Source organism: Microcebus murinus, chromosome 11, assembly GCF_040939455.1.
Source record: "Microcebus murinus isolate Inina chromosome 11, M.murinus_Inina_mat1.0, whole genome shotgun sequence".
NCBI lineage: Eukaryota > Metazoa > Chordata > Mammalia > Primates > Cheirogaleidae > Microcebus > Microcebus murinus.
Window position 1 is genome coordinate 93,390,831 of NC_134114.1, and position 15,656 is coordinate 93,406,486.

A 15,656-nucleotide genomic window follows, 5' to 3' on the forward strand; every position below is an offset into this window, starting at 1 on the left:
AGAAACCTTAGCCGGGTGTGAGCCTGTAGTCCCAGTTGCAGGAGGCTGAGGCAGAAGGATCTCTTGAGGCCAGGAGTTTGAGGTTGCTGTGAGCTATGATGGCACCACTGCACTCCAGCCCAGGCTACAGAGCAAGACTCTGTCTCAAAAAAATAAAATAAAATAAAAATAAAAAGTAGGCCAGAAAGCACTACGGAAAGTGCAATAAACGTTTGTTACATATGAATATGAATTACACCAAACTATTAACGGTAATTTTCTCTGAGTGTTATGATTTGGAGTGAGGCTTCCCCCCTCTGTTTCTCAGGTTTTCATTTTTAAACATGTATGGACTTGATAAATAAAAAGGGTGGAAATTAAAGTTATCAAAACTGATTATAAAGTCTCGTTATAATAGCATCAACCATTTATCAAGGGCTTTGCGGTGTCAGTAGGTACACTAAGCACTTTACATTTGTTAGCTCACTTAATCCTTTCAGCTACCTTATAGGTCAGGCATGCAATGTTCTCCATTTTCTGCTCAGGCTGTGCATGATGAATTTATCCATGGATCAGGTTTGATATCTTGCCCAAGATACACACTAAGAGGTGGTTCACCTTGAATTTAATCCAATGTAGTATGACTCAGAGCCTGGTCTTTTAACCATTGATGCTATTTTGCCTACAAATATAGACAGTTAAAAGCAGGTTGAATATGGCAGAAAATCAACGAATTAGATCACAAAACTTAGGAGAAATATAAATGGATATACAGAAATTGTGTTAAGAAGGCAAGCTGAGGCCGGGCACGGTGGCTCACACCTATAATCCTAGCACTCTGGGAGGCCAAGGCGGGAGGATTGCTCAAGGTCAGGAGTTCAAAACCAGCCTGAACAAGAGCGAGACCCCGTCTCTACTAAAAATAAAAAGAAATTAATTGGCCAACTAAAAATATATAGAAAAAATTAGCGGGGCATGGTGGCACATGCCTGTAGTCCCAGCTACACGGGAGGCGGAGACAGGAGGATTGCCTGAGCCCAGGAGTTTGAGGTTGCTGTGAGCTAGGCAGACACATGCCCAGGCAACAGAGTGAGACTGTCTAAAAAAAAAAGAAGGGAAGCTGACTTAAAAGTTACTCCAAAATAAAATAAAATGATTTTAATAACAAATAAAAAACCCTAAAATCTGCTCCATAAACATTTGTGGGATTAATAAATATAAGAAACACAACTGGTTTGGCTAAAAATTATAAAAAGATAACTTTCAACTTTTCTATTTATTAATCAGTTGTGCAGAGATCCTGTCCATTGCTTCCTTTTTTTTTTTTTTCTTTCTTCCTTTCTGGTGCTGAGGTTAACTCTTTAGTAACTGGGATGAAGCACAACAAATTTGTGTTTCCTGCTACTTAATTACTATTCTACTAAAACTGATTTTATGGGGCAAAGATTAAAACTATTCTATGGGGCAAAGATTCAAAGTATTCTAATCGAAAGTATTTTTTGAGATTATTTTCACTCAATGCAAGAAATTATCAAAAGACAAATGAAATATGCTTTAATTAAAAAGCAAACGTTATCTCTTCACTCACAACAATCTCCAGTAGTCTAACTGGGAAGGAAGACCGCAGCGTCTGCTCAGTGCTGTTACAGAATTATATCAGACACCTCCTGTGCACTTCTTAGCCTGCCTCTTAATCCTGCCACAGCTTTTGTGGCCGGGGTCGAGTTCTACCAGCTTCATGCTGAGCCTGTCACCCACACACACCCTCGCCCTCTGCTAGTTGTGTTCACCTAGCAAGAGGCATTGGCAGGAGATCAGTGAGGAGGAGAAAAAGGTGGACCATTTCTTCCTTCACTCCTGCCCTGTTTCAATGGAAGGTTCTGGTGAAAACTCTGCCTCTTCACAACTACAGTTACTACTAGGCGACCCCTCTTGCTGACTCAGCACCTACCAGGCCATTTCTGTCCCTGATCCCTTCAGGCCTAGGGGCAGAGGGATAACTTGGAATTATTGCTACCCGCTGGGTGCCTCAACATTCCTTGTTGGTCCCCTTAGCCTCACCTACACCTTCATTAAATTCTCCTCAAAATCCCCGCTGTGCATGTCTCGTTTCCTGCCAGAACCCTTCTGATAAAATTACAGAGAGTCTCCTATCTTTTGTGAGAAAAGCACAGGCAGGAATAACACAGGTGGCAAATTGGCATAGTTTAATGAATAATGCTAGAAAGCTGAAAGAAAGAAATCAGGTTGAAGAAAGTATATCATAAGAAAAAGATCTCAGCCGAGTGTGGTGGCTCACGCTTGTAATCCTAGCAGTCTGGGAGGCCAAAGTAGGAGGATCTTGAGGTCAGGAGTTCAAGACCAGCCTGAGCAAGATGGAGACCCCATCTCTACTAAATAGAAAACTAAGCCAGGCATGTTGGCACAGGCCTGTGGTCCCAACTACTTGGGAGGGTGAGGCAAGAGGCTTGATTGAGCCCAGGAGTTTGAGGTTGCTGTGAGCTGTGATGACACCACTGCATTCTAGCGGGAACTACAGAGCAAGACCTTGTCTAAAAAAAAAAAAATGAAAAAGGAAGGGAGGGAGGGAGGGAGGGGGGAAGGGGTGAAGGGAGGGAGGGAGGGAGGGAGGGAGGGAGGGAGGGAGGAAGGAAGGAAGGAAGGAAGGAAGGAAGGAAGGAAGGAAGGAAGGAAGGAAGGAAGGAAGGAAGGAAGGAAGGAAGGAAGGATGGATCTTGTGCTAACAAATAGTTAAAAGTTTGATAGAGCCTGGTGCTGTGGTTCACGTCTATAATCATAGCACATAGCACTCTTTGAGGCCAAGGCAGGAGGATCACTTGAAGCCATGAGTTCGAGACCAGCCTGAGCAGCATAACAAGACTGTCTCTACAAAAAAACAGTTTGATAGGGAAATGAGAAAAAAGATCATTATTCTTATTTTTAAAGCTAAAGATACATTTCAAGGCTAGTGAAAAGAAATCTAAATACAAAAAAAGCACAAATTATATTTATTGTTTTTGATGTCTAACCAAATTAACAGTTATCCAATAAACAGTCTCCAAATATATTCATAGGCAGAGATACAGTGGACTGGCAATACTATTCACTCTAACAAAATGTGTGTCAGCAATTCACATGTTTAAAATGGTCATAAACAATGACTTCAAGTCTAAATACTATTAGAACAGGTCACTTGATTTACGTACACTATGATAAATAAATGAGCTTTTAGTAAACACTGACGGTAGGCCAGGCCCTGTGCTGGTATATTCATATATATCATCTCCATTTATTTTCTTAAAAACTGTGCTGGAATGTGCAGTTGTCAACTTGATTTATTTGGAAGCTCTCTTTCTCAGAATCCCCTACTCTGTCTGTACTGCTCCAAGTTAGAGTTGGGCAAAGAACTTATTTGGAGATTTGGAAGGCAGCGCAAGCAGCAGCTGTGACTCTTGGGAGGTTGTCAGATACAGTAACAGACAGAGGCAGCGTGCCCCGCAGGTCCCAGCTTGTCTTCTCTGTCCTCCGTGCTCCGTCCTGCTCATTTGTTGACTGTTGGCACTGCTGACCAGCTGTGGCCCCCGGCTCACCATGCAATGCTTGTCTGTGGACTAACACATCTCGGCTTAGAAAATATTTTCCTACTTACACCATCTGACTCAAAGTCCCCAGGGGTGGGGATTCAGTTAGTCTAGCTTGGATTACTTGCCTGCCCATGAGGACAAGCACCTTGACATACCAGGGGAATGCACATTGAGAAATAAGTAACTCCTAGAAAAAGAAATCAAAGCTTGGGAAGGGGGAACGGATGTGAAGTGGACAAAAATAACAACACCAAGAGCATCTGGTGTCCACTCTATGAATTTACCTAGTGTGTTCACCATCATTGACCAGCTAACAATAGTAGATGACATTTATTTAATATTTAGCCCTTCTCTGTGCAAGCAACTCAGCAATTTATATGTCTTGTCTTATTTAATCCTCACAACAATCCTAGGAGGTAGATACTTTTCTTTCTCTATTTTACAGTAAGGAAGATAGATAAAGTTGTCATTTTTCCAGCTTCTGTCCTGTAAACTATGACTGACCAGAGCTGGATCTAATTAAAGGGATTGACTCTAATTGCAGAACTACTAGATTTTCAACCCCAATTTTGCTAACTTAAGTAAATTTTTTCTGGAATTTTTCTTAGTTTTTCTTTATCAGTTGTGCAGAAAATGCTGTCCACTGCTTCCTTTTTTTTTTTCTTCCTTCCTTTCTTGTGCTGAGGTTAACTCTTTAATAACTAGGGATGAAACACAACAAATTTGTGTTCCCTGCTAATTGACTACTATTCTACTAGTAATGATTTTATGGGACAAAGGCTAAAACTATTATAATAGAAAATATTTTTGAGATTATTTGTGGTTTTCACTCAATGCAAGAAATCATCAAAAGACAAATGAGATGTGCACTAATAAAAAAACAAAAAAAAACCCATTATCTCTCCACTCACACAATCTCTAGTAGTCTAATTGGAAAGAAAGAAATCTTCTATCAGACAGTGATCCCAGTACTGCTAACTTATATTGTAATGACTAATCTTATAGCATAAATCTCATCGTATTCTGTACCAGAGTTCTAGCATGGATGATGTATTTTATTTTTGATTATTATTCAATTTATTAAAGTTAAATTTAAAAACCTTCTTTCGCCTTAAGCTTTTAATTATAATTTATAAATTCTATTTTCTATTCAGCAAATTTTATCACTCACTTTTTTTGAGACAAAGTCTCACTAGGTCGCCCGGACTAGATTGTGGCATCAGCCTAGCTTACAGCAACTTCAAACTCCCGGGCCCAAGCGATCCTCCTGCCTCAGCCTCCCGAGTAGCTGGGACCACAGGTGCATGCCACCACACTCAGCGAATTTTTTCTGTTTTTAGTAGAGACAGGGTCTCTTGCTGAGGCTGCTCTCCAACCCCTGAGCTCCTATAGTCCTCCTGCCTTGGGCTCCCAGAGTGCTAGGATTACAGGTGTGAGCCATCACACCTGGCCCTATCATTTGCTCTTAAGGGAGCTTTTCCAAATTAGTTAATCTAATGTTTTTAAATATTTTTAAGCTGAATTTAAAAGTGTACTTCATTTTCTTTTATTTTTTCAATATTATACTTGATTCACAACCCTTCTCAAGAACTCAAGTAATTCTTTTTTAAAAGGCTTTATCGAGATAGGATTCACATTACACACAATTCACCCATTTAAACTATAAAATTGAAGTGTACAATTTAAAATATATAATTCAGTGACTTTAGTATATTCATAGAGATGTGCAACCATCATCACAATCAATTTTAGAACATTTTCATCACCTCCCAAAGAAATCTCTCACTTCTTAGTCAAGTGATTCTTATAAAATCAAATAAGTTAATTTATAGACAAGGTAAATCTTAAATTTCTTAATCATTCTAATGCTTCATAAACTTAGTAAAATTTAAACTTAAAATCACAAATATAAAATAATTATTCAATTATTCATTTTAAATTGGAATCATGGGGCCCTTCTAATAGGCCAAATTATCTAAAACATTATATATATCTGAATACAGATCACTCTTTAACAAAAAAATACATTAATAATATAGATTTTAATTACTTCACTATTTCTATATTTAATTAAATCTTCCCAGAACTAAAAATACATCCACTCACTAAAATAAAAACTATGTCAAACAAATATAATTTGGGACTTGCTTTCTAGAGCGATTTTGGGGAAATATTTTCTTAGCCAGATGGAATTGCATATCAACAAGAGTTTTTGGACAAGGTTTGAGATCTAGAATTAGAAACACCCAGAACAATTTATCTCGTAATGGTGAGTGACAAGCTAAGCCCAATTTCAGACACTCTATCAAGAGAATCAGCTATTGGTGCCTTAGTGGCAGCTGAAGGAGGGTTGTTTGGGGTAACGTAAAGGAGAGACAGGCCCAAGTAATATAGCGGCACGCAAAGCCCAGAGAGAAAGTTGTGCAAGAAATATTATATGGTCACAGTAGCTGAGAAATTTTAGGACAGGAATGTCTAATATTCTGTGCTGCAACTATCCTATTGTTACCCTGTTGTCTCCCCGCCTTCAACAGGAATATGATGATACTCTTGTTTTTAAAACATAAGACAACTGGGGAAACCAAGAGTGATGTGAGGAACCAGGACACTCTGTAGAAGCAGGCAGCAGTGTGAGCTAATGCAGACGTGGCCTGGGCTCTCTCCTCCCCTGCACACCCTGAGCTTGTTAGAGAGGGCTCTGGCTGCAGTGGGTGGCAAGGGGACTTAGGCCATGTTGTTTGGATATTAAAGGAAAGGGTGACTCTGCAAGGATGAAGGGCTTGGGAACCCCCAGGCAGCAGATGCTTGGGTATTAAAGGAAGATATAGCCACATGCCACCACACCCAGCCACATGCTTTTTAAGGAAAGTCTACTTCTTAACAATAGATGAAGATATAGCCACATGCTATTTTTTTTTTTTTTTGAGACAGAGTCCTACTCTGTCACCAAGCTAGATTGCAGTGACACAGTGACATCATCATAGCTCAGAGCAACCTCAAACTCTTAGGCTCAAGAGATCCTCCTGCCTCAGCCTCCCAAGTAGCTACGACTACAGGCACAAGCCATGATGCCCAGCTAATATTTCTCTTTTTCGTAGTGATGGGGTCTCACTCTTGCTCAAGCTGGTCTTGAACTACTGAGCTCAAGCAATCTTCCTGCCGTGGCCTCCCAGAATGCTAGAATTCCAGGCGTGAGCCACCACACCCAGCCACATGCTTTTTAAGGAAAGTCTACTTCTTAACAATAGATGAAGTAAAGAAAAAAGCAGAGAAGAGATAATGGGTTATTTCCTATCATTCCTAAGAAGACATCGAGTATCGCATTTGTGCTGAGTTGTAGAATTCTGCACAGTTACATTCAGCTACTCAGCACCTCAGCAACTGGAGAAGGATTTCTAGATCCTCTTTTCCAACCAGTGCTAACGAAAGGACGTTTCAGGCTCTCTTGTCTTGAGGGAGGAAATGAATCATTTGACTGTTCTAGCAATAGCCCCAAGAATTTTGACTTTGGGTCTTCCTAATTAAGTGGAATGTTTTGCTAATTTTTCACCACGTTATTTGTTTATCTTTATAACCCTCTGGTTTGACTTTATTGAAAGATTTTTAAATAGTGTTTTATGTGGGGCTGTGCTCACGTGGCCCCAAATATCTGATCGGTTTGATGAACTCAGTCAAATCACTGGCTAAAACATAAAAGGAAACACGTAAACTGACTCCTTGTCATCATGAAGACTCAAATATTGGGCCTTATTTTCCACTTTTAATAATAATTCATGGCCGGGCGAGGTGGTTCACGCCTGTAATCCTAGCACTCTGGGAGGCCATGGCGAGCGGATTGCTCAAGGTCAGGAGTTCAAAACCAGCCTGAGCGAGACGCCGTCTCTACTAACAATAGAAAGAAATTAATTGACCATCTAAGAAATTAATTGACCATCTACAGGCACATGCCTGTAGTCCCAGCTACTCGGGAGGCTGAGGCAGCAAGATCGCTTGAGCCCAGTAGATTGAGGTTGCTGCGAGCTAGGCTGATGCCATGGCACTCACTCTAGCCTGGGCAACAAAGTGAGACTCTGTCTCAAAAAAATAAAAATAAATAAATAAATAAAAAATAATAATTCATTAGTCCTTTGTCTCTAAACCAGGCCATTTGAGTTTGACAGTTTGAGCCTCCAACTATCTATAAAACAGACTTTTTTTTTTTTTTTTTTAGAGACAGGGTCTCACTCTGTCACCCAGGTTGGACTGCAGTAGCATATCATAGTTCACTACAGCCTCAAACTCCTGGGCTCAAGGGGTCCTCCTGCCTCAGCCTCCCAAGTAGCTGGGACTATAAAAGCACGTCACCCATGGGGCATAAAACAGATTTTTAAGAAGTAGTGTTACTAGGCTGGGCGCGGTGGCTCATGCCTGTAATCCTAGCTCTCTGGGAGGCCGAGGCAGGCGGACTGCTCGAGGTCAGGAGTTCAAAACCAGCCTGAGCAAGAGCGAGACCCCGTCTCTACTATAAATAGAAAGAAATTGGACAACTGATATATATATTAAAAAATTAGCCGGGCATGGTGGCACATGCCTGTAGTCCCAGCTACTCGGGAGGCTGAGGCAGCAAGATCGCTTGAGCCCAGGAGTTTGAGGTTGCTGTGAGCTAGGCTGATGCCACGGCACTCACTCTAGCCTGGACAACAAAGTGAGACTCTGTCTCAAAAAAAAAAAAAAAAAGTAATGTTACTATATTTACTTTTATTTTCCCCTTTCTGTAGGTGTTTTATTAGTAATGAGGTGCAAAAGAGGAAGAGTGTGCTATGCTTCATGCCACTCCCCTGGCTGCTGGGAGAGCCCAGCAGGGCCCGTCCTGGCCGTCCCTAGCAAGCGTCCTCACCCACAAAAGCCTCCACTCCCCCACAGAAAAGTCTGTGAATGCTCAGCGAAAGGAGATGAAAAACTGTGAACAGCAGTTAGCTGCTCTTCCACTTGGTAAACAGTTAAATTTACCACAACTTAAACTTTGGTGACATTTTATAGCTTGCTCTGCGGGGCAATTCCTGCTACTGGCAGACTCAACAGCCCACTGAGTATGTATGTAGCTTCATGCTTGCTCTGGGGATAGAGGATGTAGAGGAACAATTACACGAATCTCTGCCTGGGAGAGAAGAAAAGCATATGCAAGATCGAGCAGAACGGTGTGGTAAGTTTGCTTTGTTCTTGTCAAGGAACACACAGCCTCTCCTTATATGAAAACGCCTTTCCCCACAAAGTGGTGAGATTCTTCTGGGCCTCATGTAGGCCATGCAAGCTACACAGTTTTGTCCGTTTTGAGTCTCACTCTGTTGCCCAGGCTAGGTTCAATGATCTGATCACAGCTCACTGCAACCTCAAACTGGGCTCAAATGATCCTCCTGCCTCAACCCCTGATTAGCTGGGACTACAGACATGTGCCACCATGCTTGTAGAGAAGGGATCTCACTATGTTGCCCAGGCTGGTCTTAAACTCCTGGCCTCAAATGATCTTCCCCATTTGGGCTTTCAAAGTGCTAGGATTACAGGTGAGAGCCACCACACTTGGCCCTAGCTGCACAGTTTAAAACCAAGAACATGGCATTCCTTGCCAAGAAAGGAGATTCATTTTGAAATTGTATCCCACCTTTCATGTAAAATATGTCTAGTTTTTAATACAATGGTAAAATGATCATTTTGAGTTTTTTCCCTATCTCTATGTATTATAATTATGAAATACATATAAAACCAAGTGCATTAATATGGTGTTATGGGTTGAATCATGTCTCCCCCAAAGTTCACATGTTGCAGTTTTAACCCCTAGGTCCTCACAATAGCATCTTATTTGAAGATAGGGGCTTTACAGAGGTAATGGAGTTCAAATGAGCTCATTAGGGTGGGCCCCAACGCAGCCTACCTGGTGTCCTTATAAAAAGGGGAAAGTTGGACACAGAGGTAGAGATATGCACACAGGGAGAACGCCATCTGAACATGACGATGGCCATCTGTAGCCAACCACCGTGGCCTGGACCAGATCCTTCCCTCACAGACTTCAGAAGGAGTTGATCCAACACGTTGATCTGAGATTTCTAGCCTCCAGGACTGTGAGAACATTAATTTCTGTTGGTGAAGTCACCAGTGTGTGGCTCTTTGTCACAGCAGTGCTAGCACATGACAAACACACATGACAAAACAATAAGCTTTCCTCCACCCTCAGCCCCAGAAAAGGCAGGCCATAATTTGGGTTTCTGCTCCAGAAGCACAAGCTCAAACGCCAGCAGCGCCCAAGCAGGTCATCAAAAGGAGCGAACTAGCTAGACGGACTAGCCAGGATTATTACGGGGGACTAAGGCAAACTGGAAAATAGTACCCGGTTCCAGCCACTACCATGAAGAAATACAAGCCTAGTGTTTGTTGCCAGGCTGTCTGACTTTGTTGAGAGAAACCCAAAATGAAGATTTTTTTTTTAAATGTAAAAAAAATTTCCCTTTTTAAAAATATTGACAACACATTGAGAAGTATTTTAAATATTGTCCTGGCCAACACTACGTGGGCCAAATAAAATCTGTCTGAGGCCCAGTTCAGCTCATGGCCTAACTGCATTCAAAGAAAGGCCCTCACACAGGATGCTCCCAGCGTCTGAGAGGAAGGTGTCCGGGGACCTCATTTCCAACCCCTGTCGCTCCTACTAGACCAGACGGGGCCATGAGACTAAACCTGGCCAGTGGGGTGGGACCAATGGGAATGAAGTGAAGTCCACCACTGCTCTACAGAGATTGGCCAGGATCAGGGGTGCCTTCCCCGCTCTGCCATCCCCTTCCAGAACAACCTTGGAGGTACATATTGACCTTGCCAATTTAAGAGGTCAGATTTGACAAAGACAAGAACCTGAATGGTGAAGATAGCCACAAGCTATTCACATAAGGGATGCTTTTCCCTGACCCTGACCCTAAAAGAAAGAATGAGAAAAGAGGGAGAGGGAGTAAGCTCCCTCGTATTCAGATAATCAGGGTGTGAGGTTCCAAGCCGCTCCCCTCAATCTTAAGGAACAGGACAAACCTGAGTTAGGGTCCAATTGCCAGTTCTACCTATGAGGGGCACACATAAGCAATGAGTGGGAGGTAGCAGTCACCCCTTACAGAGAATATCTAGAACATCTAGAACCCTTTCTGCATTCATTGCCCAAAAGATGTCCACTTAGAAACACTTATATTGATGGCAAAGGTGTCTATTTGCCTTTCGCTCATTTCTTTTTCCCACTTAGAGATGGTGTGGGAAAATGGCTACATAAAATTTGCACTTTTTCTTTACTCTAAAATTTTAAAAATATTATCGACATAATCATTATAAAATCCTGATCGAATACTCTGATCATAGGTGTAGTTCTAACATCCAGTTGCTTATAGAACTTAATGAGGTAGAATATAACATATTTTCTGCATTCCAGAAAATGCCAAAGAAAGGCTGCCCCCTTTCTTTGGCCTTGTAACTTGACCTTTGAGCTCTTTCAGAATTTCTGTTCTTCCCACATATAAGCCCCTGGACCTTGTGACACTTAGATGAATACATATTAACTTGCTCTTGCCTGCTTACCTAGTACCTTTTACTGCTAATGAGTTCATGTTCATCATCTCTCTCTCCACACCCTGAAGGTCTTTGCTGACTACTCCTTCTAACACCCACCATCATTTCTTGTCCCAAAGGTTTAGCTCATTAAGCTACTTTCCAGCACTTCCAACTTTTCATACTTCTGTGTAAGTCTTCACATACCATAAAATTCATATTGTCAATTCCTTGAGGGCGAGAACCATACGTTTTAATTATTGGTTTATCCTCAGTACCTACTATACATCCATATCATTTTTAATTAGTAATATGTAAACATAATGATTTATGATACTTTCCTAATTTCCACATGTCAGACATAAATCTTTTTTTAGGAAATAAAAGTTAATTTAGTTGAGGATTGGCAGGATTGGTATACATAAATTAAGAAACTGTTTCTACGCTTTGCATGAATTGGTTGGTTTTGATTTTGCATTATTACATTTGAATAAATTTGAATTATTTGAATTATTTGAATAATTTGAATTATTACATTTGAATTAAAGAATCACATTGTCATTAAAGACCTTTTAACCATCTACTTATCCTACCTGTTTACACTTGAAAACCAGTAATTGTAAGTCAAATGAGCCAGTAGCATAGATGTTATCTACAGAAAGAAGAAATCATCAGGGAAACAGGATGTCATACAAACAGGGTGAGTACACTTTCTTTCCTTTGTCATTTAATATTGACGTTAATAGATTGAATTTTGCCTAAATACAAACACTTTAATCTTCATCTCTGATGCAACTCAAGAACATACACATCACGTTTGAGTTTCCTACATCGCTAGACTGCTCTCAATACTTCTGAATAGAGCCTGGGTCTTGGCAACATAATGGTTTCTCTTTGTTGTGTGATGCTTCATGGTTCTAATGAGTTTTATATTTTTGCTCTTCTTTGTACATTTGAGTTTCTCAAGTTATGTTTCAGGGCTTGTTTCCTAAGGGTTATTTGGCTTGCATTTGGGAGTGGTCAGAGAGATTTCAAGGCAGGGAGAGAACCAGGAAGCTAATGGAAGAGCAGGGAGTAGGAGAGCCGGATCTAGGATCAGATAAGAGGTACAGCTCCAGGGGTTTGCCGAGGGTATGGCAGAAGACCAAGCAGAGCCGGGAAGTCAGTGGGGGAAACTGTGTGAGAGAGGCAAATCAGGGCTGTTTAAATCCAGGGCTGTTTGTGTTATGCTGTCCCAGAGAGAAGGTCATGGGGCCTCCCTCCCACTGGGCGGGCTGGCCGTGGTCCTCTCACTCACAGGGCAGGACGCTGGCAGCCCTGCCAGCCACATCAGAGGAAATCAAGCGTTCAGGGAAGGGCTGAAAGGCAACAGAGACTCTCCAAGTCTTTTAAAGTATATCACATACTAACATTTTAAAAGAACATTGGTACCTAAACTTAAACTGCTACATTTAATCAAAGTCCATCAGTTTGCTTTATATCTAAAGGGTATGGCTTCGAATACTTTAAGGAAGAGTCTAGCATCAAAAATAGAAAGTCTCACCATAATTGCCATTTACCTGGAGGGGCCCTGGTAAATCCAAAGTAATTATCTTAGAAAAGTCTCACAAAAAGAAACTGACAACTATATATATAATAAAAGAACATACCACAATTACAACTTCATAGAATTTTTTTAAAATTGGGAAAAAAATTACTAGTATAATCTCTACTAATTACAATGTGATTTCCCAGATCTTAGCGCTATTTGGTGTGATTTGATCATTAAACATTATATCATAATTAAATTAGAATATGCCTTTAAATATGAAAGGCAACCAGGAAATGATATGTAAAGGAGATTTCTTCATTGGTAAAATAATGACTTATACAAAAGCATAATGAAGAATAAGATGTTCTCACTATGGACAATATGAATAACGAACAAAAATGTCACAATCTAACTCTATGTAAATAACATATTTACCCTAAATAAAATGTTCATTTTCCATCTACGCAAATTTTTCTATTTGCCAAAATAATTTTTTTTTTTTTTTTTTGAGGAGAAGGAAAGAGAAGTTTTATTACTTTGCTGGCATGGAGACTCCTGTCTGAAACGCATCGCCCTAATAATAGGCAGAAATACAGGGCTTCATAAAACCATTTTTAACATACTTCCTTAAAGTGACACCTTTAAGTCGTCTTTATTTCTTCTAAACCCTGTATTTACTTCCAACTAAAGATATTTTTAAAGTTTTAGGCCAGGAGTGGGGAACCTGCAGCCTCAAGGCCGCATGTGGCCTTCTGGGTCCTTAAGTGAGGCCTTTGGATTGAATCCAAATTTTTTTTTCTTCTTCTTTTTAAAAGCCTACAGCATCCAGTGTTCCCTGGCGATCTCCCATCCAAGCACTAACCAGGCCCCACCCTGCTTGGTTTCCAAGATCGAACAAGACTGGGCACGTTCAGGGTGGTATGACCGTAGATCTTGGCAGGCAGGTGCCTCTGGACTGAATCCAAATTTTACAGAACAAATCATTTTATTTTTATTAACACGTTTGTTCATCTTTTATATTTTATTTTTTAAATGAACGTGTTTAAAATACCAAAGAATAGAGTAGTTTCTGTGAAATAACCCTCCCAGATTGACTGGCACATTAGAACATCAGTAAGCCATAAGAGCTAAATTGAGCGCTCATTATTTAGTTCTAAGTCCACCCCCGGCCCCCCACACCCCTGCCCGACTGGTGCCATTACTCCGTGAGGCTGGTTGGAGAGAGTTCACAGGGGTTGAGTATGCCAGTCTGTTATTAGCTTCTGACAACAGTGCACTGTGTTTCTGCTTGAAGTGGAATTTGTAAATAGTTGCACAGCTTTATAATATTTTTTAATTCTGTCTGCTTAACACCCCATCATGTCAAACAAGACCAAGAGAACTGAAGGAAAAAAACTTTTTTTTTTTTTTTAAAGAGTCTCGCTCTCTTGCCTGGACTAGAGTGCCATGGCATCAGCCTAGCTCACAGCAACCTCAAACTCCTGGGCTCAAGCGATCCTCCTGCCTTAGCCTCCCGAGTAGCTGGGACCACAGGCATGTGCCACCATGCCCGGTTAACTTTTTTTCTATATGTTTTTAGTTGTTTGGCTAATTTCTTTCTATTTTTAGTAGAGATGGGTCTCGCTCTTGCTCAGGCTGGTCTCGAACTCCTGACCTCAAGCAATCCTCCTGCCTTGAGAGTGCTAGGATTACAGGCGTGAGCCACTACGCAGGGCTGAAAGAAAACATTTTTAAATGACAATTGGGAATTGCAATATTATCTTTTGTCTGCTAAAGATAAGATGATTTGCTTGCTTTGTCATATTGCAATATCAACATTAAAGAAATTCAATGCTCATCAGCATTATAACACTCAGAAAGACCACAAATATTTTAAATTAGAGGGAGAGGCACAAAAGATTGTATTGCAGAAATTAAAAGATGAAAAGCAAAGCAAAGACAGTTCTTTCAAGCGGCAATAAGACCTGGAAATAATGCCACTAAAGCAAATTATAAAGTAGTTTATATACTCTGGGGGAAAAGGGAAGCCATTCAGTGATGTAGAAATTGTGAAAGAATGCATTGTCCAAGTTGCCAAGTTGTAGGATGCTTAGACCCTGATAATGTTTCTTTCTTTCTTTTTTTTTTTTTTTGAGACAGAGTCTCACTCTGTTGTCTGGGCTAGAGTACCATGGCATCTGCTTAGCTCACAGCAACCTCAAACTCCTGGGCTCAAGCGATCCTCCTGCTTCAGCCTCTCAGAGTGCTAGGATTATAGGCATGAGCCACCATGCCCAGCCCCTGATGTTTCAAACTACAAACAACTGCCTCTCTCAAAGAGAACCATAACTAATTGGCAGCATGAATTAGCCTTCAACTTAACAGAACTTCATCCAATACCTCAAAAGGGAAATATATATTATTCAATTGATTTGGATGATTGAACTCATACCACTAATTCGGCACAGGTTTTATACTTCATCGGGGTCATAACAGGAGATTTTCTTTGCTACAAAGAGTCACTCACTTTGGGCACTCTTGCAAACAGAACACAGGGAATAGATATCTTCAACAACTTTCAAGATCAATGTTGTGAAGTTGGACTGAATTTGGTAGATTTAGTGAGTGTATATACAGACAGTGCATCTTCCATAACAGGAAAACATGAAGGTTTTATTGCACGGATATAAAAAGTATTAATGGATCTAGATGCTCTCATTTCTTTTCATTGTATCTTGCATCAGCAAAATCTCTGTGAAAGCTATTTAAGTGACACCTTGCAACAAGTTCTAAGTGTTATTAACGTTATTCCTGCAAATGCAACACAGCATTGTCAGTTTTGTAAGACGCTAAAGTTGAATGATGAGGTATTCAGTGTGGATTTGCAGTACCATTCTAAAGTGCATTGGCTATCATAGGGACAGACGTTAGCCAAATTTTTATCTATGAGAACAGATAATTAAATTTTGTGAAGAATAGAATCAACAATGTGAATTATTGAAAGACGGTTTCCATAGGAATGCAACATT

At 40.6% G+C, this 15,656-nt stretch overlaps 1 pseudogene; it reads right to left on the reverse strand.

Moving 5' to 3' along the window:
- Nucleotides 1–13,461: 13,461 nt before the first annotated feature.
- On the reverse strand, nt 13,462–13,580 carry LOC142874105 (uncharacterized; annotated as a pseudogene).
- Nucleotides 13,581–15,656: the final 2,076 nt, after the last annotated feature.